The following is a 25,888-nucleotide window of genomic DNA, read 5'->3' as shown; positions in this document are numbered from 1 at the left end:
ACCCCCACCACCCCATTGATTCTTCCATCATGTACTGCTGCTTGCAGTCTAGCCTTAGCAGCTGGAGAGTGTGGTCTAAGTGTGAGAGATGCAATTTTGTGTGTGTGTGTGTGTGTGTGTGTGTGTGTGTGTGTGTGTGTTTTATCTATTTCAGATGGCCTTGTTGGCTCAATCTCATTTTCTGACAGTCTTTTCACTGTACCTATCTGCGACTCACCATCTTTGGTATTTGTTGAGCAGCAGCTACCCTTTTCTTAATACTGAGACATTTTATATCACCTTGTATGTGATTTTTAAAAAAAATTTAGTTGGAGCACTGTACATCTTTTTTGTACTAAAGACAACCTTAATGTGGAGTGATAAATGTGTCATTTTTCCTTCTGGTATTGTAATTTTGTACATCAGTGTTCCTTCTGAACTGCAGTGGATTATTTATTAGGGTCATTGCAAAAGTCATGGCAACTATTTTTAGTCTCAAAAATGGTAATGAATTAAAAAATTCTAAAATATGCAAATGAAATGTTAGTTCGTAAGTAGACATTACATGTATGGAGATGGATGAACATACACACTGCCATAAAGATACCACAAGGAAAAAAGAAGGAAAACATTGCAAATGTGTTTTACTGTCAGCTGCAACAATACACAACACCACATTACAAACTGCCTGCATTACATGGTATCAGGAGTCTCCCCAAAAATCCACTGTAGTGTGTCATGTCACTAGATGGCAGTCCTTTCCAGAAGAAAGAAGAATGAAGAGAGACCACAGTGTGAGCTGAACAGCCATTCAAGATGGATTTTACCCGCCTTGAACAGTGTTCTTACGTAAATATTGTAGGTCACCATGGAAGGGATGCATGACAATGTCACAAGGAGCTTGAGGAAGCAGTAGGAAATGCTGCTCTACTGTACCAAATAGTTGCTTGGTGGGCAGATGCATTCAGGCATGGCAGAGATGCAACGGCCAACATGCACTGATCCAGGTGGCCTCTCAATGTGTGGACAGACTGTGCTCGCACCCAGGTGCACTGTACTTCTTTCACACTTTCCTGCAACGACACCTATGACAAGCTATTAGGGAGAAACGTTGTGAACATCTACAGGATGCAATAATTCTTCAGAGGAACGTGAGAGCCGATACAGCAGAGTGTGTGTGGAATCTGCTCATGAGATGAAAAAGGGAAATACTGAAGCATCCACCATACTAGCCTGACTTATCATCTTATGATTATGACTTCATACCAGAATTGAAAGAGCCACTGCATGGAACACACGTTCAAACATGTGAATACATCGCTGCAGCAGTGATGTGAGAGATCCGGCAATTGACTCTTGGTGAGGTCATGGGTATTTGGTGCCTTTCACATTATTGGCAGCGTGTGATGGATTCATTGGAAGACTATTTCGAGGGACTCTAAGATATCACAGGATCTTGATCCTATCTTGTACTAATGTGTACTGCCACAATTGAGAGTAAAACATGTTTGAAATGACAAAATTTTTGTTTGTCTTTTTTCTTGTGCTATATCTTTATGGTGTTTGTTCATCCATCTCCCTACATGTAATGTTTACATATGAGCAAACCTTCTATTTGTATATTTCAGAATTTTTTAATTCATTAGCATTTTCAAGGCAAAAAATAGTTGCCATGACTTCTGCAATGACCCTTGTATAACAAACTTTATATAACAAATTTTATCAGGGAATAAACATGCTATGAAGCAGTAGTCAAAATGCCCAACTCCTTAAACAGATGGTTGTTACAGCATGTCATCTACATAGTAGTCAGAAGAATTTGCTTAGACAGTTATTAATTTTGAAACACTTTACTGAGAGTAGTAGTGGCGCATGTCCTGTACTTCCTATGTAAGGGTTACACACTGCTACTTGTGGAAAAGCAATTCTTTTAAAAAGTTAAAAACTCTCTAAGCCAACTCTTCCACTACTTTGTAGATGACATGCTATAAAAACATAAAAAGCCATAAATGTAACTGTAAGCTGACCTGTACAAATCCATTTTCACAATTAATGTAATTTCAAGTGCGCAATCATAACAAAATAAAAAATGCATGTTACAGTTCTTGCACTTAAAAATGGAAAAGTAACTGTGACCTTTGTATAATAATATTACAGAAATAAATTGAGACCCTCAAAGGATGATACCTAAGTGTCAAACATGTTTGGGTACCGGTAAATAGAAAATAAAATACAAAGTGTTTCATAGAGGGCGATGTTTAAAAACCCAACTTTAATTTACAACATGGTAAAAAACTTCATTCGAAGCTTCCAACCCTTGGAAGATGATATACCCTTTACACTTTCGTTGTATGGGCTCACTTGGCATTATGATATAGACTCCATCTAGTACGTAAAAACAAGAGACAAGCATCTCTACACACAGGCCAATCCAAAGCTCTTCATAATTTCCTTTCATACATCCTAGCCCTCTGCCCTTCTTGATGCACTCCAACCCTTCCCTTCTACTACTACTACTACCACCACCACCACCACCACCACCACCACCACCACCACCAACACTACTTCCCTTTCATACTTCATTTTCACTCTTCTTCTTCCCCCTTCACTTTGTCCTTTGTCTTCTGCTGTCATAAAACATCCCCCATCCACAATGGCACCCAGGGCTCCTCCCCAGCTGCAACACTCTAAACACCCTACTTATTCCTCTGCCTGTATGGGAGAGCTGGGTCTGACTACATGCCACAAAAGACACAAGATAAATATGCTAGGATATTACATTTTACAAATAAATAAAGCAAGAGGAAGTTCTTCAAAAGACTCTTCTTTAACAAAACCATGTTACGTACACTTCAGTGAAGACAGTGGGCTTATACAAGTGTATATAGCGTATTAAGCACACACATTAAAGTTCAGAAGGAACAAAAAAAATGATTAGGAGTCAGTTAAGCTATAACACATTATGTAAAGATATGTCATCCACTGATGGGTATATTTTTAGGTACAGTATAATGTCTTAGCCAGTCAAGATGTGAATGACAGTTGTGAAGCAATAATAATCATTAGCTAAAAACATGGAGTGTGGTCACCATGAGCACTGCTTTACCTCATGTGGTCTTGCGTCAATACTATTATTTATAATATCCCGAAGGACATTTCTTCACTCCTCTAGGACAGCAATCTTCGAATCAGTAACCATTCTACAAAGTACTAATTTTTCAGCAGAACACCTTTCAAGTAGTTCCAGATACGTTCAATATATTCTGACTACGTGAATTTTATAACTTTTGGACCTTCTATTTGTGTCAGATCTATGTGAAGTTAAATAAACAGAAAATAGCATTTAGGTAGGACTACAACAGATTTGTCTGACCTTCCTTGGCAATGGAAATTTTCATGAAACATTTTTAGCAATATGTTATGAAGAAACATAACGAAACACTTCAAGCTCACTAATTTACAGTGCATAGAAATTTCTGCAGATTGCCACTCCCATCATTTGACAGGGTACAATTTCTCCTCCTTTTCAATATGAAGTCACATATATTGAAGAGTTCAATAAGTCTTCATTGTGTTGCAATGGGCTTGCAGTTTTGTAAGACAGCCATAAAAATGGCCAGCACTCAAAGAGAGGCAAAGTTTATGCAGCCAGCTGTCAAAGTTTTAAAGTTTGCGTAGAGTTTTAAATATAGATAACACACTCATGTGTGGCCAGAGAGCCATGTACAAACAGATAAATATTTTTAAATAGTACCCATCCAAAGTTTCCTTTACTGCTGAGAAGAAGTGTTCAGAATTATATCTGAAATGATTTTTTATAATAAACCAAATAAGCTGTATAAGAAAATCATTTACGCAGGCAGTTGCAAAAGACACTTACCATGCACTGGTGATTGCTAGTTAACATTCCTAACTTTTTATCAAACATTGGCACAGAGACAGATGCACAAGGGCAGCTGCTACATGAGCAACCTCTATAAAGTATTGTGCCCTCTTTGAATATTGCTCCATCTGTGGCACACAGGCATATGTGTAATGTTGATACTACATGCGCACTCTTTGTTGGAGTGTGTGCTCTATTATCAGAATGCATGCTCATAGAGTTGATATTCACACATCAAAATTAATAATTAATCAATTGTTGTTAGACATGTCATTATAACAACAAAAACAACCAATTACTGATAAAATTATTTAATTGGATAGATAAAAAATCTACTCACCAAGCGGCAGCAGAACATACACATAAAACATGGTTGTGATTGGCAAGATTTCGGAGCCAGTGGCTCTTTCTTCAGGCAGAAGAGTTGAAGGAAGGAAGAAGAGTAAAGAAAAAAACTGGAGAGGTCTAGGAAAAGGGGTAGATTTTGGGAAAGTCATCCAGAACTGCGGGTCAGGGGAGACTTACCGTACGGGATGAGAGACTGTTGCTGGGGTCTGCACTCGGATGAAATTTGAAAACCTGATAGCTTAAAGGTGCAAGGCAGGGAAATATGCAAGACAGAGATTGCTACTAAAACATCGTGCATGAGTTAATAAGAGTGAGTACTGCAAAATATGTGCAAAATAGACCCCAAAGGCATCGACACAGCTACACTAGGAAACAAGGTTGAGTTTGTGCACAAAGCTAAGGGAATGTTTTGAAAGAGAAGGTGAGTGCTTCCTCAACAAAATTTTAAATTGTGATGGAACTTGGGTTCACTATTATGAGCCAGAATAAAAAAGACAAAGCATGGAGTGGAAGCACACCAACTCACCTGTCAAGAAAAAATTCAAAACCCAAGCATCAGCAGGAAAAGTCATGTTGACAGTGTTTTGGGATGCTGAAGGTCCAGTTTTTTGCGATTACCTCGAAGAGCAGTTTACAATGAACAGCCAATACTACTCAGATTTGCTTTTAAATAAAGTGAAGCCAGGTATCAGAGAGAGACGACGTGGATCTCAGAGGAGAGGTGTGATTCTCCAGCAAGACAATGCACATCCTCATATTGCTCAATTAACCTGTGAAACCAGCAGCAAAATGGGCTGGGAAGTACTGCCTCATTCCCCTTACAGTCCTGAGTCAGCACCTAGTGACCTCCATTTGTTTGGCTCACTGAAGGAGGCATGACATGGGAAGAGCTTCCAGGACAAGGAGGACATGAAAAAGTTTGTGGGGAAATTGGTTCAAACATGGAGATAATGAGTTCCTTGCAGTCGGAATAAAAAAGCTTGCAGCCCATTGAAACAAGTGCATGAATGTTCAAGGGGATTATTATAAAAAGTAGAAAAAGTATTGTTTTGTAAAAATAAATGCTTTTTTTCTCCTGACCAAATTGTATCTATAATTATTGAATGACCCTTGTAGTTGTTGGTAAGTATAAAGTTGATTCAGGTAATTAGGAAGGATATCACGGATTTGGAATCAGGTGGGTACTGACTGTGGAAGTGTTCAGCAGCAGACAGACTATGTACATGGGGATGTTAGTATTGAGAAGGCGGCATCAATGGTGATAAGCGAGATGTGTGGTGGGAGTGGGATGGGCAAGGATTTCAAACGATCTAGGAAATTGTTGGTATCTTTGACATACGAGGGCAGCTTTTGTACTATGGGTTGCAGGTGTTGATCAACTACTACCCTTTTTCCTAGACCTCTCCAGTCCTTTTCCTTCCCCTTCAATCCTTCTGCCTCAAGAAGGAGCCACTGACTCCGAAAGCTTGCCAATCACAACAGTCTTCTATGTGTGTGTTCTGTCACCACTTGGTGAGTAGATTTGTCACCTATCCAATTAAATAATTTTAGACATGTCATTAGTTATAAAATGTTTTCTTTCTGAACAAATTAAAAAAATCACTGGGTCCCACATACTATCCAGCTGAAAGCCACTACCACAATTAATTAGATCTTCCTCCAACTGTATTTCCATCGATTCCTCGTCACGGCAAAATGTCTGTGACAGAAAAATCTATGGAATGGCCTGTGGAGATACAATTCTTGGCTGGGTTACATTATGTGGGTGTGCTGATCATGTTTAAGGGGGCACATATGCAACATTGCTGTCCTCTCAAAAAAAAAAAAAAAAAAAACATTTAGGCCATCCTTTCAAAAAAAACCTTATAAAGTCCAAAGTTTTCAAGACAATGTAACTAAATCTGGCGCAGTTGTTAACAATGTTCTATGAATACATGTCTTCATGCTTGTTGAAGTTATACGTTATTAATTATAAACAACGGAAAATTTTTCAACAAGGTGAGAATACAAACGTTCCTTTTTTGAAAAATCTGTCAGAATGAAATTAATTTATTTTAGTACATAGTTTGATATAGCATTATTACAAATACCTGTGGAACAGAATATTGGTATCTTCTTTCACTAGATTTTTACAGCTCTTGAAATTTCCATGAAAAAATGTACCAAACCTTAGGGCTTTTCTCTTATATAAATGCCTTAATATTGTAGTAAATGAAGATTCTTCCCACAGAATTTTTCCAGTACTAACTAATTGCATGCCAAATTTAAGTACTATAATGTCAGAGGTTTGTGAGAAAAGGTACATATAGTTGCCAATATGTAAGGTCTGAGAAATCTGAATCAGAGATTTGACAGTGTTTGTATTAGGCCTTAGCTTATCTGGGTGAACAAGTGCAAATCATATGCAGTCTTCTCTTCATCCTCTTTTCTTACCTTGTTCTCTTAGATTTACCTGATTTTCAAACTGAGTAACAATAATGTAAGCAGCATCAATTCCCCTACTACCAATTTCCTTTAATATCGACAGTGTGAAAGCTGCTAGATCAAGCCTAGGCTCTGTAGAGCCCATAGTCTGCCAAGATTCACACAGTTAAAAACTAAATACGCATCATATGCTGCAACTGCATCGGCAGTTATGAAAACTAATGCTGTCTTGTGGCATGGTTTTCCTATCAGAGACTTGTAATTTTTATTAGGATTTTGAGTTTTTCCATGCATGTACTTTTGTAGAAGTTCTGGATCTGCTAAACGCCAAAATATTCCCCACACTGTGACTGCATACAAGTGGAAGAAAACACCCCAGGAAAAATAATATGAGGTAATAACAGAACAACAAACGTGCTTGGCCCAATGCAAGCTTTTTTTAATTATTATTTTTATGACAGGAGTGGAATTCAGGAACTGAAGTATCAATACCATGTAATAAATGAAGATCCAATAAAAAAAATTTTCAGAATTTTTGTCACTTCATACATCCTTCACCCACTGTGCACATTGTCTGACCAATATAGGCTTTAACAACAAAGTAGGAAAAGATAGAATGCTACTTACCATAAAGAAGACAGATTAAGTTGCAGACAGGCTCATGTAAAAGATACTTATACAAAGCTTTTGGCCACAGGCTTCATCAGTGAAAGAGGAACGAAGAGCTACACCACTCATATACAAAAGCAAGCACACCTCACACACACGACAACCAACACCGGCAGGACAGGCCCAAATGCAACTACCACGTGGGATAGCAGAAGCAATCTGGAAGGGGCACAGCAGACAAAGGGATAGTTGTGTATGGAAGTAGGAACAGAGGGATGCTGTCTAGAAGAGTGTGCACGCACTAGAATACCAACAAGTGCAGCGTCAGGAGGTTTTGGGGCTGGGAGGTGCAGAAACAAAAGAGTGAAAAGGAGAGGAGCGAGGAAAGATGGGTGGGTGCGTTGGCAGATAGTGGCTACTAAAGAGGCTGGGAGACAAGAGTGAGGAGGAGATAATAAGACACATGGGTGAAAACTGTTTGGTGGAGGGTGTGGGGACAGTATGTTACTGTAGGTTGAGGCTGGGATAATTACAGGAGCAGAAAATTTGTTGCAAGGATAACTCCCACCTTCACAGTTCAGAAAAGCTGATGGTGGAGAGAAGGATCCATATGGCTCTGATAGTGAAGCAGCTATATCAAAATCAAGCATGTTACGCTCAGCTGCATGTTGTGCACAGGGTGGTCTTCTTTGCTCTTAGCCACAGTTTGGCTGTGGCCTTTCATCCTGGTGAACAACTGGTTGGTTGTCATACCAATATAAAAAGCTGTACAATAGTTGCAATAGAGCTGGTAAATAACATGGCTGCTCTCATATGTGACCAGGCCCCTCATGGGGTAGGATGAACCTTTGATAATACTGGAATAGGAATTGGGCATGTCTTGCATCTGCGTCTTCCACAGAGTTATGATCCTTGTGGCAAGTGCTTGGGATAGGACGTGGGGCAGGCATGTTGTGGTGGCTGGGTGGGTGACGGAACACCACTTTAGGAACGGTATGACAGCTATCAAAATGCAGGTGCTGTTGGTGGTTGGTGGGTTAACATGGACAAAGGTACGGATGGAGCCATCAGAGAGGAGGAGGTCAACATTGAGGATGGTGGCACACTGGGTTAGGGAGGACCAGGTGAAGCGGATGGGAGAGGTGTTGAGATTGTGAATGAATGAAGGTAGGGTGTCTTGGCCTTGAGTTCACATCATCATGATATCATCAACGAACCCAAACCAGATTAAGGGGTTTGGCATTTTGGGAGTCTATGCAGGTCTCCTCTAGATGACTCATAAACAGCTTGGCACAGGAAGGTGCCATCAGAGAGCCCATGACTGTGCTGCAGATTCCCTGTTCTGCAAGGATTGTTCTGTATGAATCTTACTCATATCACCCAACCAATTACAGATGATCTCTCTAGATGTGTGCACACTGAGGAGGTTAATACTCCTTGTTGGTGTATAGTAAATATGAACCTAACACATTTGAGAGTATTGTGGTGATATGACAGATGATTAAGAAGAAGAAGAAACATATGGTTCATGCAAGACGGAGCTCCAGATGGAAGGAGTTCAAAACATTTCATGTATATCACTTCTGCTAGCAATTCTGTAGTAGTGTTGTAGGGTTTGGATTCCATGGTAAGAATATATTGGAAAGAGAGAAACTGTCATAGAACATAAACACAAATTCCTAAGGTACACTGTTTTGCACTTAAACATGCTATAATGTTAAAGCAGTGTGGTTTCCGATATTTTAGGTGTGTGGAATGTAACACTGTTAATATTCCTATGCAGGAAATATGTTTCCAACATTTTCCGTATTCCTCCTGCAGTCCCACACTATTCCCACATATAAGAATTTTACTGCCCCAAGCAGACATGTAAGCCACACTCCAATTCTCCCTCAGTTTTACCGATTTTATGTAATTTCTATTCACGTGATCAAGATGTCACTTCTAGCCATGTACTCTAAATTTGCTTGTAAATGTAGTACAGCTGTCAACACATCACAACTGAACTATTTTTCTGTACATGTATGTGTATCGGTTTCATGTGGGGGCGGGGGGGGGGGGGGGGCATAGCACAGTGTAGATTCATAGATTCTGATTAGGACTGAGATAGAGCTTATAGTTGGATCCACAACACATTTTGACCAGGATAGGGTTCAGAGGTGGATCCAACATGTGTTGCAGCCAGGATAGGGTTCTAAAGTGAATCCACCCACGATATGTCCAGGACAGTGTCTGAAGGTGAATTCACCAGCAGTGCATCTCCTTCAAAGCATAAGTAGGTTTGGGTTAGGATTAAGATATACAATGTGGATGAGAAATGAAGTAGTGGGTCTGGAGTCTGAAGGATTGGGAAAGGAGTGTTCAATGCTGGAATGACCATGGGCATGAGGGATGTTGATGTATATGGTGGTGGAGTCAACAGTGACGAGTAGCGATCTGGGACGTTAAGGGGTGGGGATGGTGAAGAGTCAGTGAAGGAAGTGGCTGACATCTTTGATGTGGGAGGCTAGATTATTGGCAATTGGTTGGAGGCGTTGGTCAATGAGGGCTGAAATTCTTTCAACAAGCCAGGGTTGTTGGGTTTGCGGATTTTGGGGAGCATGTAAAAGACGGGTGTGCAGGATGCCATAGGGGTGAGGAGTCAAATGGATTCATGGGAGAGGTTCTGGAAAGGGCCTAAGGCTAAAGCCTAAAGCAGGAATTGGAGATTGTGTTGGACTTCTGCAATTGGATCACTCTGGCAAAATTTATAGGTGGAGGAATCTGATAAATTGTGGAGGCCTTCCGCCATGTAGTCACTGCGAATCATAACAACAGTGGTGGAACCTTTTGTCTGCAGGCAAGATGATTAAGTCACGATTTGTTTTGAGGTTGCATATGGCAAGTTTTTCTTCTGCTGAAAGGTAGCTATTCTGAGTAAGGGACCTGGGAAAGGAGGTAAGGAATTCCTGGAAGGTTATCAGGGAGTGGTTATATGGGAAGGGGGGAGGGGTGGATCATGGTTGGATAGTGTCATGAACTGGGCGAGGTAGGGTTCAAAATTGGAATTACGTTTGTTTTGGTTGGAGGGATTGGCAGCAAAGAAGTGCATCCACTGCAGGGATCAGGAGAAGGAGAATAGGTCTTTGATAAGTCCCACATGGTTAAATTTGGGTTTGGGGTTAATGGTAAGGCCTTTCAATAGGACTGAAACTCTGTGGAGCTGAGGGTTTTGGTGGAAAGGTTATCAACGGTGTTAAGGAATGTTTTATCTCTGGATTTGTTGGAGTGCTGGGAGTATTAGGAGATGTGGCAAGTTGAAAAGATCAGCTAGGTAGGGTTTAGCTGCTATGAGGGATGGTGAGGAGGAACACTGTGGGTAGGATAGGGGTTGGATAGTGGTGCCCTCAGGCAGTATGATAGCAAGTTGGGTAACTTAGGGAGGTGGTGTCTGGAAACGTTCCTCCAGGTGCTGGAGAGGGAGGGGCTCAGTTTCAGAGATGTGATGTATGGAGCAGGAATTGCACAATAGTAGCATCCTGCAAAGGGAGCAGAGGTGAATTGGGGTGCCCATGCCATGGAGATATGTTTTTGTTATACCAGGTTTATGAGGGCCAGGTGCTGGCATAATCTGAAAAGGTGAAGTTCATAGTGAAAGGAGGGGTGGGTTCCAGAGAAAGGAATTTTTATGGCTAGGCCATCTGGGGGAATTCCATGGTTTACATCTATATCTACATCTACATAGATACTCCGCAAGCCACATATGGTGCATGTTGGAGGGTATCCTGTACCACTACTAGTCATTTCCTTTTCTGTTCCACTCACAAATAGAGCGAGGGAAAAATGCCTCTCTATATTCCTCCGTATGAGCCCTAATTCTCGTATCTTATCTTCATGGTCATTATGCGCAATGTATGTTGGTGGCAGAAGAATCATTCAGCAGTCAGCTTGAAATGCTGGTTTCCTAAATTTTCTCAACAGTGCTTCTCGAAAAGAACATTGCCTTCCCTCAATGGATTCCCATCTGAGTTCCCGAAGCCTCTCCGTAGCACTTACATACTGGTAACAAATCTAGCAGGCTGACTCTGAATTGCTTCCATGTCTTCTGCTACAGATCCCAAACACTCAAGCAGTACTCAAGAATAGATCACACCAGCATCTTGTATGCAATCTCCTTTCCAGGTAATCCACTCTTTCCTAAGATTCTCCCAATAAATTGAAATCGACCATTCACAATTGACCATTAGTGAGAGTGAGTTTTTGCCAAGGAAAGTGCCTGAACTGGTTCAAAAAGATGGAGTAGCCTGCTTGTGTGTCTCTCTCTGTTTCTCTTTTGTTGATGAAGGTTGTGATCAAAAGCTTCGTATAAGTGTCTTTTGATTGTGCCTGTCTCTGCAACTTAATGTGCCTTCTTTGGGCTAAGTAGCAATCTATCTTTTCCTAATTGTTGACGTTTCTACATGGAGTTTCCATTGTTCAGTGTAGACTTTGCCACACTAGCAAGGTACTCTGTAGTTTTCAGCTCCCCACAATTCCAAATCGTCATATACTGAACCAAGAAGAGCACAAGTCTTTGTAGGCAGGAGTAAGATTACTTTGACATAATGTTTCCTTAAAAATTCTGGCTAATTTCAATGAAATACTGCCAACATATGGGAGGAATGGTCGGGACTTAATCAGCTCCGTATCCTCTTGATCATGTGGGTTGGTTCTGTTTCGATGTGAAGAGTATTCATTATCTTTGAACACACACTGTAGATGTTCTAGCTCCTTTTGCAAGGCTGTCTCTATCAGACACAACTTGTGGCTGGTGCACAAGTGTTCAAATGACATCCCTATTTTTTGATGAGTGGTGGCAGCTGGACCTCTGCAAATACAAGTCTGTATGTGTGGGCTTACGGTAAATGGAATTCCCCAATGATCCATGCACTTTCCGACTGAGCAAGTTGTCCAGAACAGCAGGAAGTCACCCTTCTCCACTTCCATTGTAAATTTTATATTGTCATGGATAGAATTCAGGTGCTGCACAACACATGACAGTTCTTCTTCACTGTGCGGCCACACTACAGAAGTATCACCTACATATAGCCAGAAAATTTAAGTTCAGCCAAACCAAGTGCCCTCTCCTCATAGTCTTCCATAAGAAAGTTAGCTACCAGAAGGGAGAGAAACTATCCATGGCAACACTCAATTTGCTCAAAATATTCAATGTTGAATTCGAACCTGCGACCGTAGCAGTCGTGTGTTTCCAGACTGAGGTGCCTAGAACCACTCGGCCACAGCAGCCAGCATACTGGCTTTGAACTTACTGCTGATGAGTGACAATGAATGTAGGAGAGGGACCCTAGTGGAGAGTGAGATGACATGGTAGCTTGTTGAGTCAAAGTGACTTCAGTCTGTTAATAGTCACAGGAGTTGCAAATATGACACAGGCATTTGCTCACAAAAGATCTGAGTACAGATGCAAGATATCTAGCTAAGTCATACACTGGATCACTGATATTGCTCACAATAGTACATAACGGAAGACCTTCTTTGTGTTTCTTTTTAGACCATATAACCATGGTGGAACAGAACTGTGAGGTATTAATCTTTACGTAACTTCTTTTGGAAGGGAAGAAGAATTCAACAATGCTGATATTTGGCATTCTACTCTCTCTGTGGGGGTCTTTATCAATCTTCTGGTACATTGGTTTACTCAACAAGCTATGACCACCATGTAAGGATCATGTCGTAGCTTGCGTAGTGTGGCTCTTTCCATGGAGGAAACATTACTCTTTCGAGGTGAAGCCCTCGTAAGTACATGCCATGTTTCACATCTTAATTCTTCTGACTGGGAAGAAGTCTGATATCTTCAACAGTACTAATAAAATCCGTTAAGGGCAAGGTTGTAGGCATATGTGTGAAGATCGAGCCATCATTTATTACAGAATCAGTTGAAATACATTTGGTGGAAGATCTTATTAATCACGATAGCGGCTTTCAATTGGATAAGGCGTGAGACCCAGTGATTTCTTGAATTTGTTCAGACAGGAAACATTTTATTACTAATGGTACCACTGGACTCGCATTCGGGAGGACGACGGTTCAATCCCGCGTCCGGCCATCCTGATTTAGGTTTTCCGTGATTTTCCTAAATCGCTCCAGGCAAATACCGGGATGGTTCCTTTCAAAGGGCACGGCCGACTTCCTTCCCCGTCCTTCCCTAATCCGATGAGACCGATGACCTCGCTGTCTGGTCTCCTTCCCCCAAAAACCACCACCACCACCACTAATGGTACATAAAGTGACAGTCAATTTTATTAATTTTGACATCTGAATTTCAACTCAGTGAGCATGCATTCTGACAGAGTGTGCCTGTAGTATTACCATTACGCATGTGCACCACAGATAGAGCAATATTTGAAGAGGCTGAAATTTGATAGAGGCTGCTCATCTAGGAACTGCCTTTGTGCATACATCTCCATGACAATTTTTAGAATAAAGTTAGCGATTGTGAACTGGCAATCTCCGGTGCAAAACATTTATCTGAAGATGGCTGAATGGTTGCCAGGCGAAATATCATGTCTAGTTGTCCATGTAATCTGGCTTCAATCCCAGAACTTCATACAGTAGTCTTATGCTGGGAAAATTTCAAGAATCACATAAGATACCTCTTCACTGCGGAGATAGCGTCACACATCCAGAGGTTGGATAAGTTATGTAACAAGCCAGAAAGATTGTTACATTCTTTGTGTTTTTTAATGAAGTGCCAGGACAACGGCTTCAATCCAAAGTTTGCCAGAGTGACACATTTTATCAAGACTGCCACTGCAAAGTTCATCACACGTAAGGCAAGCTGTGAACTGGATACCATTTCAAACCAGCTTTTTTATCTGCACGTAGAGAATGCTTCCAACGTCCCATCTCTCTCTTGGGAATGTGACAACAGCATGGATTGGGCAAAATCAGACGGTTCTATAAGGAGTCTGCTACAAGACAAACTTCCAAGTTTGCCGAACCATCAGCAATGTTACGACAAGAAGATGATTTTTGACACTGCATGGTCAGTTTTATGAATAAGGTTTTGGGCTATGTGACACTGTCATGGCTTGGGAAACACTTGGACTTCGCGCCTATGCCTAGATCCTTGCCTTTAATTGATTTTATTAGTGCTGTTGAAGAGCATATCAGAACTCTTCCCAGTGGCGCAGCAGAAGAAATAAGATGTGAAACAAGCCACACACTTTGTCTTTCCAGTGAATAAGGGAAACTCCACTGTGCTGTTGTTACACACAATCTATGACCAGACTATTTATAGCTTGTTAAGTGAATCAAAGTAATGGGAGATTGATAAAGACCATACAGAGAGAGTGGAAAGAAAAATGTTAGTCTTGTTGAATTCATCTTCCATTCCACAAGAGTTGTGAAGAGATTAAGATGTCACAGCACTTTTCCAACATGGATTATATATGTTCTTCCAGTGATATATAAAGAAGGTCTTCCATTACGTCCTATTGTGAGCAATATCAGTACTCCAACGCATGACTTAGCTAAACATCTTGCGTCTATACCGAGACGTTTTGTGGGGAAGCGCTCCCATCATAGTTGCAACTCAGGTGACTTTGTTAATAGACTAATGTCATTTTGACTCAACAAGTCAGACTTATTAGTAAGCTATGATGACATCTCATTTTTCACTGGATCCTCTCTTGCATTCGTTGTCACTCATCAGCAGTAAGTTTAAAGCCATTATAACAGTGCTATTTTATCATGTCCTATCCTCAACCAACTTTTTATTCAATAGTGAATATTTTGAGCAAATTGATAGTGTTGTAATGGACAGTCCTCTCTCCTCTCTGGTGGCAAACTTTCTTATGGAAGACGATGAGGAGAGGGCACTTGATTTGGCTGAGGATTTGTACATGATACTTTTGTAGTGTGGCTCCACAGTGAAGAAGAACTGCCACTCTTTTTGTAGCATATGCAGTCTAACTGCAAGAATATAAAATTTACAATGGAAGCAGAGAAGGCTGTCTGCCATTTCCAGACATCTTGGTCTGCTGGAAAGTGGATGGATCACTGTTTACCATAAACTCACATATGCAGGCCTGTATCTGCAAATGTCCAGCTGCCACTACCCATCATAAACTATGGGCATCCTTCGAACATTGATGCATCAGCCACATGTCGTGTCTGATGGAGATAACCTTGCAAAGAAGATGGAACATCTACAATCTGTGTTCAAAGATAATAGATATTCTCCACACCAGATCAGCACAGCTTTAAGGAAGAAGAAATTTCACCACTCATACAATCAAAGGGAGAAGGAGTGGTTCAAGAAAATAGTATTCCTCACATATGTTGGCAATATTTTGTCAAAATTAGACAGAATCTTAGGAGACATTACATCAAAGTAATATTTCACCCACCCACAAAGTCTTGTGCTCTTCTCGGTTCACTAAAGGACAATCTGGGATTGCGAAAGGTTGGAATGTACACAATACCTTGCCATTGTGGCAAAGCCTACACTGGTCAGATAATACACACAGAATATGAAATATGCATTGAAAATGATCATTACACTTGTCTTTCACAGCCCAGTAAGTCAGCCATGGCCGAGCACTGTATATACACAGGACATTCCATGGATTTTATGTCATGGATAGCTTGGCCTTGATGAGATCTTTCTGCGATTCAATTATTAATGAAATGGTAAAAATATGTTTGCACAGAAGGTCTTATTAATTGTAGTGGCAGCTGTCTGCTGAATAAGACATGGGACTCAATGTTTTCTTTAATTTCTTCAGAGAAAAAGGATGACTAATGAAATGTCTAGCACCAGTTAATTTCATTAATTTTGACATCTGAATTTCAACTTGGTGAGCACGCATTCAGACAAGAGAGTGCACACTTAGTATCACCATTACACATGTGCCTACACAACACACATAGAGCAACATTCGAAGAGGGCAGGAAACTCGATAGAGGTCGCTCGTGTAGCAACTGCCTTCATGGGTGTGTCTCCACACCAAGTTTTGGTATTAAGTCAGTGATGTGAACTAGCAATCTCCAGTGCAAAACACTCACCTCAAGATCACCGAACAGTTGTCATGAAATGTCATAGCAAGAAGTCGACATAATCTGGCTGCATTCCTAAAATTTCATGGAATAAGTAGTCTGACGGTTATCTTTCTGGCTAATGGTTGTAACGCCAGAGCTACGAAATGTATGAATAAAAAGCAAAGTTAGCTCCTTTGTTTAAAATATATTTGGCTGCCTGAAAAGATGAGATCCTCCTCAGACCTATGGTTTTCAACCCAAAGTAAATTAGGAATAGTCTACAGCAGTTAGCAAGTAAAGTTGGTGAACCATAGACAGGTAGTGACTGTGATGTTGCTGCACAGTTAGCAAGTTCTACTGCGTGTGGTGATAAACAGAAGAGTAAAGAGAGACTTAGAAAACATGGAAGTTATACCCAACCTCTCTCTATATACACTCCTGGAAATGGAAAAAAGAACACATTGACACCGGTGTGTCAGACCCACCATACTTGCTCCGGACACTGCGAGAGGGCTGTACAAGCAATGATCACACGCACGGCACAGCGGACACACCAGGAACCGCGGTGTTGGCCGTCGAATGGCGCTAGCTGCGCAGCATTTGTGCACTGCCGCCGTCAGTGTCAGCCAGTTTGCCGTGGCATACGGAGCTCCATCGCAGTCTTTAACACTGGTAGCATGCAGCGACAGCGTGGACGTGAACCGTATGTGCAGTTGACGGACTTTGAGCGAGGGCGTATAGTGGGCATGCGGGAGGCCGGGTGGACGTACCGCCGAATTGCTCAACACGTGGGGCGTGAGGTCTCCACAGTACATCGATGTTGTCGCCAGTGGTCGGCGGAAGGTGCACGTGCCCGTCGACCTGGGACCGGACCGCAGCGACGCACGGATGCACGCCAAGACCGTAGGATCCTACGCAGTGCCGTAGGGGACTGCACCGCCACTTCCCAGCAAATTAGGGACACTGTTGCTCCTGGGGTATCGGCGAGGACCATTCGCAACCGTCTCCATGAAGCTGGGCTATGGTCCCGCACACTGTTAGGCCGTCTTCCGCTCACGCCCCAACATCGTGCAGCCCGCCTCCAGTGGTGTCGCGACAGGCGTGAATGGAGGGACGAATGGAGACGTGTCGTCTTCAGCGATGAGAGTCGCTTCTGCCTTGGTGCCAATGATGGTCGTATGCGTGTTTGGCGCCGTGCAGGTGAGCGCCACAATCAGGACTGCATACGACCGAGGCACACAGGGCCAACACCCGGCATCATGGTGTGGGGAGCGATCTCCTTCACTGGCCGTACACCACTGGTGATCGTCGATGGGACACTGAATAGTGCACGGTACATCCAAACCGTCATCGAACCCATCGTTCTACCATTCCTAGACCGGCAAGGGAACTTGCTGTTCCAACAGGACAATGCACGTCCGCATGTATCCTGTGCCACCCAACGTGCTCTAGAAGGTGTAAGTCAACTACCCTGGCCAGCAAGATCTCCGGATCTGTCCCCCATTGAGCATGTTTGGGACTGGATGAAGCGTCGTCTCACGTGGTCTGCACGTCCAGCATGAACGCTGGTCCAACTGAGGCGCCAGGTGGAAATGGCATGGCAAGCCGTTCCACAGGACTACATCCAGCTTCTCTACGATCGTCTCCATGGGAGAATAGCAGCCTGCATTGCTGCGAAAGGTGGATATACACTGTACTAGTGCCGACATTGTGCATGCTCTGTTGCCTGTGTCTATGTGCCTGTGGTTCTGTCAGTGTGATCATGTGATGTATCTGACCCCAGGAATGTGTCAATAAAGTTTCCCCTTCCTGGGACAATGAATTCACGGTGTTCTTATTTCAATTTCCAGGAGTGTATAAAGTCATAACAAAATCTCATATGAGCATGTAAAGGACTACAAACTACTGCCAGGGTCAATTTTTTAATTTCATGGCTGACTAAAATGTTTAAACCAATCTGCAGAGATATCAGCTCTCTTAATGATGATTAGTAGGCTTTACTGTTTCTTTAGCTTATCTTTATTTGTGAAGCACATACATAAAATATTGGTTTACTAGTAATATGAGATTATATAGACTTATATTGATCAGTATTGAAGACAAAAATCCATTACGAAGAGCTAAGAACATTAACTACATACCTTTGTTTGATGGCCAGTATTAGATTCATCGTCACGTGTCCACAAACTAAGGAAACCACCTTCTCCGCCCGTTAATAAAACTTGATCCTGAAACAGCAATTATTCGTGAATATATCATACATGTCCTTTCTTTGGAGGTTTGTGTGGAGAAAATACCGTCTGATGAAACCGGTGGAGAGAAAGAAGAAGAAGAAAAAAAAGAAGAAGAAGAAAATAAAAACAATTAATCAGCAATTTGAAGGCTGAGGCAAACTACTCTAAATTAAATTCTTAAGTCACATAACTAAAAGGGGGGGAGGGAGGGGGGGGATTTACTATGTTTTCCTCTAATGTAATAAGAAGCAACTGCAAAGACTCCATGGATGTTGCTTGAGATGATGCCATTAAAGCTTTATCATATTTCAATAGAGCACTCGCTGATTACCTTCAGGCTTTGATATTGACTGTTGAGTGTAAAGACAGATCTAGTAAAATGTCTCAACACTGAAAAGCAGGCCACTGGTGGCAACACATAGATCAAGTGTTGTGCCACAGCATCGCTGTCTGCCTGCAGGTCAGTGCCCCAGTGCTCACAGTATCCAGGAGCACTTTAATACACAGCAAATGTGGCTCTAGCAGCCAAAGCATCACAACAGACCACTATGTTACATATAATTACTGATTGTATGGCCAGGCAAGTCAGCAGTTCATTGGTGCATCAGTCACAAAATCGTCAACCATCGCTGTATCATCTTCTGCCATGAGCTGCCAATGCAGACACAGGTATTAGGCTCAAACGTGAATGTCTCTGTCACTTCCCAACAAGCCAACCACAAGCAGACCTCGCCTGCAACCAAGCCCAGCTACTGGAAACCCGCAAATGCTGGACAGCGCCGGCCACGGTGGCTGAGCGGTTCTAGGCGCTTCAGTCCGGAACCGCGTGACTGCTACGGTCGCAGGTTCGGATCCTGCCTCGGGCATGGATGTGTGTGATGTCCTTAGGTTAGTTAGGTTTAAGTAGTTCTAAGTTCTAGGGGACTGATGACCTCAGATGTTAAGTCCCATAGTGCTCAGAGCCATTTGAACCATTTTGCTGGACAGCCATCACCGGCCAACATATCCTGTACTCAGCCGACTGCATCGCTAGTACAAAAATCCAGTCGGCTGCATCAGTATCTGACACAGCACTCCTGGGTAATTCTTCGTTATACAAGATCACTCTGCACTCAGACTGCACTTAGCCTAACAGCTATTGCCATCTCCATGACAATGTTTCTCCCGTGAGACTGAAGCCCGACCATGCTCCGGAACAGAGACAGCATGAATCAATACCATGCTGCATCACTTGATGAAACCATGCTTCTGTAATTACTCAAGCATGTCAGAACAATAATAAGAGTTTAAAGTTTACATGCACATAATTTGTCTTGTTGCAGCTACCTTACTCTTTCAACAGACTCCTGTAGCCCTCACAAATACACCAAACCTACGATGCTCATGAGGTGGAGCCAAATGCCACCCTGAAAACTAAAAGAACAGTTCTTCCACCCATTTGTATCAGCCATTGCACACACCAAATGCTACATGTTGGCGTCAGAAGCAGGATTGGCAATGGCGCTATGGTCATCGGCAATGTAAGCAGGTAACAGCATGTGCATTTTGTAACCACTCATGGGGTCTTCATATAATTTGTTCCTTGGATATGCCCTCTACGCACCATCATGTTTTTCATTATTTCAGGTACAGATTTGATTGTGGTATCTGGGAAGGGTTAAAGGGATAAAACAATAACATTTGTTGTGTGTACACAATGTAACCTAGTGTGTCATGTGGTCCTATGCACTGATTCACGTGATGTGGTATGCCAGAAGAAAGGAGATATGCCAGGTCGGGCAGGGATGGTACTTGGTTGAGACAAGGAAGGCTCTGTGTACCAAAGAAGTTTACATCAATGCAGATATTAGGTAATTTTAGGCATAGTTTGTTGACAATAATGTTGGTATATGAATTAGGAATTTAGTAGTTCTTCAAGAGTTTATGCTAGTAGATATGTGGTTTGATGTCCACAGAGTGCCAGGGTCATGTGCATAGCTGTTCTCTTCCTTTAGTTTCTTCTCCTCACTCTTTTTGCTTATTCTGTTTTCTAGTGAGGTAGTTGTAAACCATGGTACAATTCTGTCAAATTAAAACATAGGTAAGTGTCACAGCGATAATCCTCCCCCCCCCCCCCCCCCCCAACATGAAAACTGACTCAAAGCACAGTAGCAAGCACTGAGACACCACTGATGCAAGATGTGCCACTGATCATGATGTCATCATTATAACACCCCAAATCCCTCCAGTTCAGTGGGCATGAAAACAACTATTCAAATCAGTATATTGCATAATGGGAGAACATATACGAGTATTGGGGAGTTATTTTAAGGAGAAAGGGTTATGGAGTATTACAAAGTTGTATTAGGGAGCACAGATTGTAACTGGTATAGTGCCTGTGGTTAAATACATCAATAGCATTGCAAGGCTCATGAACCACGATACATTGTATGGGCCTCTCGGGAGCTGAGAGTTGAAGTTAGAGGTTAAGCAAGAGTTCTCCTAGCACTATGATCAGAAATGTGAATGTAGTGACTTCACCACAGACTCTTTACTTTCTGTAAATAATTCAGTTTAAGATTTCTGTTCTGAACTTGTATGCTTAATTTTTCCTACCGTAAGGATAGTATGTCTTGTGAAGGACGGGATTACTAAGCCAAAGAAGGTGAGTATATGTTGTTATGGATAAGTATAGAGTTGAAAAAAGGAACACATGGAAAAGAGTGGGTACAGACGTTCATGATGTTAGTGGGAATACTGTTGTAGGATGCCTCCCAGACTTCCACACCAATATTCCTGCCAGACAGTTCGGTACTGCTGTCAAAAGGGACAAGTCAAAGATCCAGCCAGAAAGAACGTTAGCATTCCTCAGTGGGGCAGCTTGAAGACTGCTGCAATAAGTGAATGACAAAAAGGAATTTAAATGCGTATAGTGTACGACTGATATTGCATAAATGAATTTAAAGGTGTATAGTGTATGACTGATACTGCATCTCTGGTACACATTTTAGGTGGTCTCGTGCTAGTTTCTGGAACAGTCACTGACTAGAGCCACTGAACTGAATTCTTTGAAGTAGCGAACAGTGTCAAGACACAGGTCTAATTAGTGGGCCACTTGTGGCAAGACACTGATGCACTATTGCACTGCAGTGTCACTGTCCACCTGCTTACCAAGCAGGGGAACTTTGGTATGCAGCAAACATGACTCTGGCAGCTGCAGTGCCAAAAGAGACTCGCTTTGCTGTATGTAAGTACTGGCCATCGAGCCAAGCTAGTCATTGGATCATCGGTCAAATAGGCAAGTCACTGAGAAGTCAACCGTTGCCATTCCGGCTTCCACCATGAGACTTCTCCAGCACCTTATGCCAAGCTGCTGCCACTCAGACACTGGTCCAGGTTTCATATCTGGCTACCTCCTTCGTATCCCAATGGGCCAACCCCCAGCAACCCTCACCCTTGGCCGAGCCCAAGCACCAAGTCACTGGCACCTGCAAGCACCAGCACAACCCAGCCATCAATCCTGCACTCAGAATACTTCCACACAGGCAACATAAGGCCACTTCAGTAGCAATGTAACAACACCAGTTGGCCACATCAGCTCTTGACACAATTCCTCTGGGGAAAGGTTTACTATACAAGGTCACTCCACACTTAGGCAGCACCGAGCCTTGCAACTGCTACAATCCCCACAACAATACTTCTCTCTGGGAGCCAGAATATTGAATGAAATCTGGCCACATCGCAGAACACAGATGTCATGGATCAGTACTAGGCTGCTCCTCTAAACAAGTGCATGTTGGAATAATAAAAGAATTTACAGGCACCCAATCTGTGTTCCTGCAGCTCCCTTACTCCTCCAATGATCTCCTATACCCCTTGCCAATCTATCAAACCTACAGAGCCCAGGTGGGGCAGGCGAACACCATCCTGAAGACTAGAAGAATGGCTTTTCCATTCCTCTGTAATGGTCACCGCATGACCAACCAACACACATGTAAGGCTACAATAAAGTATAGAACTAATATGACATAACACCAGTAGTCACACACCAAGCAAAGGTCATTAGCTTGGCATTTGTCTGTACAAAATTAGACTGATGTGTGGGCTGCCAAACCAAAAGGTATGACTTCTTAGTTCTCCTGCCCTCCCCACTCCCCCCCCTTCCCCCAAGAACTATGGAACTTTTTGAGTTCAGATGGCTTGCGTGCCACAATACAAATTGCTTTACAGTGTGTGCAACCATAATAGAGTGCTATCTGTGGGTAGGCCAGACAAACCTGTGGTTCCTGAAGGGGGAAGCAGCCTTTTCAGCAGTTGTAGGGGGCAGCAGTCTGGATGACTGATCTTCCCTTGTTACATTTAGCCAGTAAGACCATGCTGTATTGTTACAGCAGAGGCTGAAAGAAAAAGTAAACTATATCCGTCATTTTTCCTGAGAGAATGCAGCTCTAACGTATAACTTAATGATGATGGCATCCTCTTGGATGAAATACTCTGGAAGTAAAAACAGTCTCTCCCTCTCAGGTCTTCAGGCAGGGATTGCTCAAGACAATATTGGCATCAGGAAAAACAAAATTGGCATTCTATGGGTCAGAGCATAGAACATTATGTCCTTAATCAGGTAGTTACATTGAGAATTTAATAAGCAGAATGGATATGTTGAAATAAGATACAGTGGGAATTGGTGAAGTTCTGTGGCAGGAAGAGCAGTGCTTCTGAGGAGGAGAGTACAGAGTTATAGGTATAAAATCAAATAGCAGTAATACAGGAGTATGTCTAATAATGAAAAGGAAAATAAAAATATAAGTTCCTGTGAATAACATAGTGAACTCATTACTTTAGCTAAGGTAGACATGAACCCAACACCTTCCACAAGTTTATATATCTACTAACTGAACAAATGAAGATGAAAGAGAAACAAATAATGACAAGATAAAAGAAATTATGCAAATAGTTAAGGGAGACAAAATTTTAATTGTGTAAGGAGACTAGAATTCAACAGTAAAAGGAAGACATGGAAAAATAGTAGCAGTGTAACTGGGGGAAAGAAATGAAACAGAAGCCACTTGTTAGAGTTTTGCAAAGAGCGTCATTTAATCACTGCATACACATCGTGATAAAAGGTTGTATGTGTGGAAAAGAGCTGGAGACATTGGAAGGTTTCAGGTTGATTATATCATGATAAACAAAGATTTTAAAATAAAAACATTTCCAGGTGCAGGATAGACTATGGTCAACATTTATTGGTTGTGAACTTCAGACTAAAAGACATCGCAGAAAGGTAGGAAATTAACAAGAGGGGACCTGCATAAACTGAAAGAACAACAAATTGTTGAAAGTTTCAAAGGGAGCATTAGGCAATGATTGACAAAATCTGAGGAAAAAAATACAATAGAAAACAAACTGGTTGCTTAAAGAGACAGTGAAGGCAGAAGAATATAAAGTAGGCAAAAAGACAAGACTCATTAGAAGTTATTGGATAATACATGAGATATTTAATTTCATTGAAGAAGGGCAAACACATTAAAAAAGTTGAATGCACACATTTAAAAAAGATCAAGAAAGTGCGAAATGCTTAAGTAGGTATGGCTAGAGGACAAATGCACAGTTGTAGATACGTACATGTCTTGAAGAAAGTTAGATGTTGGCTATAGGAAAATTGAAGAGACCTTTGGAGGAAGCTCGAGGAAGTACTATGTAGAAAAGCTATACAACAGAAATGAACTTTACATTATTACTACAGAAAAGGAAGACGAAGAAAATGAAAATGAGGTGGGAGATATGATACTGCAAATATATTTATATTAGGCACACACACATACACACAGAGCACAGAATGACCTAAGTCAAAACGAGGCCCCTAGAGTGGATGATATCCTGCCAGAATTATTGAGATCCTTGGGGAACCAGCAACAATAAAACTATCCACATGGCATATAAGGTATATGAGACATATGAAATATCCTCATATTTCAAGAAAAATGTAACATTCCAATTAAAAAAAAGTACTTGCTTAGAAGTGTGAATATTATTAAACTATCAGTGTAATAAGTCACAGTTGAAAACTATTGACACGAATTATTTACAGAATAACTGAAAAACTGGTAGAAGCCCATCTTGGGGAAGATCACTCTAGGTTCCGCAGAAATGCAGGACACCCAAGGCAATGTGACCCTATGGCTTATCTAATAAGATAGGTTAAAGAAAGGCAAACCTAAATCTATAGCATTTGTAGAGTTAAGAGATTGCTGATTGGAATACACATTTTGAAATTCTGTAGGTATCAGGAATAAAATACAGGAAGCAAAAAGTTATCTACAACTTGCACAGAAACTAGACTACCATTGTATAAGTCACAAGACATAAAAAAAACAAGCTGTTATTGAGAAGTCAGTGAGGCATTGTAATCCAATCACAATTCACTTGGTATACTGAGCAAATTTTGAAGGAATCTAAGCGGAATTTTGGAAGGGGAATTAAAATTCAAGGACAAGAAATAAGAACTTTGAGGTTTGTTGACGATTTCTATCAGAAATGGTATAAGGACTTGAAAGAGCAGAAATGATAGTGTCTTGAGGAGACAATATAAGATGAACATTAACAAAAGTAAAATAAGGGTAATGGAATGTAGTCCAATTAAATCAGGCAGTGCTGAAGGAATTAACTAAGGGAATGAGACATTAAAAGCTGCAGATGAGTTCAGCAAGAGTGGGCATTGCCTGCAAAGGAAACACCGACTATTAAAATTAAGTTTGTAGGATAGTCATAAACTGCAATCAGTATTTTTAACTGACTGGTTTCACTCAGTTCAACAAGAGCATCAAGAGAAAGTGTGGAATTTACAAAGTGTTACAATATGCCCACTTAAATTGTCAGACAAAGTTACATTATGATGTTTTCTGTTCAAAGTATACCGAGGTGAGAAAAGTCATGGGATACCTCATAATATCGTGTCAGACCTCCTTTTGTCTGCTGTAGTGCAGCAACTCAACATGGCATGGACTCAACAAGTTGTTGGAAGTCCCTGCAGAAATATAGTGCCATGCTGCCTCAGTAGAGCCATGCTGCCTCGATAGCCATCCACAATTGCAAAACTATTGCCAGTGTGGGATTTTTTGCATGAACTGACCTCTCAATTATGTCCCATAAATTTTCGTTGGGATTATGTTGAATGATCTGGGTGGCCAAATCATTCGCTCGAATCATTCTGAATGTTCTTCAACCCACCAGTGAACAATTGTGGCCCAGGGCATGGCATATTGTCATGGGAACATGAAGTCCATGAATGGCTGCAAATGGTTTCCAAGTACCTGAATATAACCATTTCCAATCCACCATTGGTTTAGTTGGACCATAAGATCCACTCTATTCCATGTAGACACAGTCCCTCACCACTATGGAACTGCCACTA

The 25,888-nt window shown here is 41.6% G+C and overlaps 1 protein-coding gene across 2 annotated transcripts in view; it reads right to left on the bottom strand.

The window, feature by feature from the left end:
* LOC124616061 (WD repeat-containing protein 89) overlaps positions 1-25,888 on the bottom strand; it is a 263,783-nt gene that overhangs the window by 34,568 nt on the left and 203,327 nt on the right. For both annotated transcript variants that reach the window (XM_047144296.1, XM_047144295.1), the window contains exon 11: positions 18,406-18,492. The gene's annotated coding sequence lies outside the window, so the exon portion shown is untranslated. The remainder of the gene's footprint in view (positions 1-18,405; positions 18,493-25,888) is intronic.

Source organism: Schistocerca americana, chromosome 5 (assembly GCF_021461395.2).
Source record: "Schistocerca americana isolate TAMUIC-IGC-003095 chromosome 5, iqSchAmer2.1, whole genome shotgun sequence".
NCBI lineage: Eukaryota > Metazoa > Arthropoda > Insecta > Orthoptera > Acrididae > Schistocerca > Schistocerca americana.
This window is presented reverse-complemented; position numbering and strand designations above follow the sequence as displayed.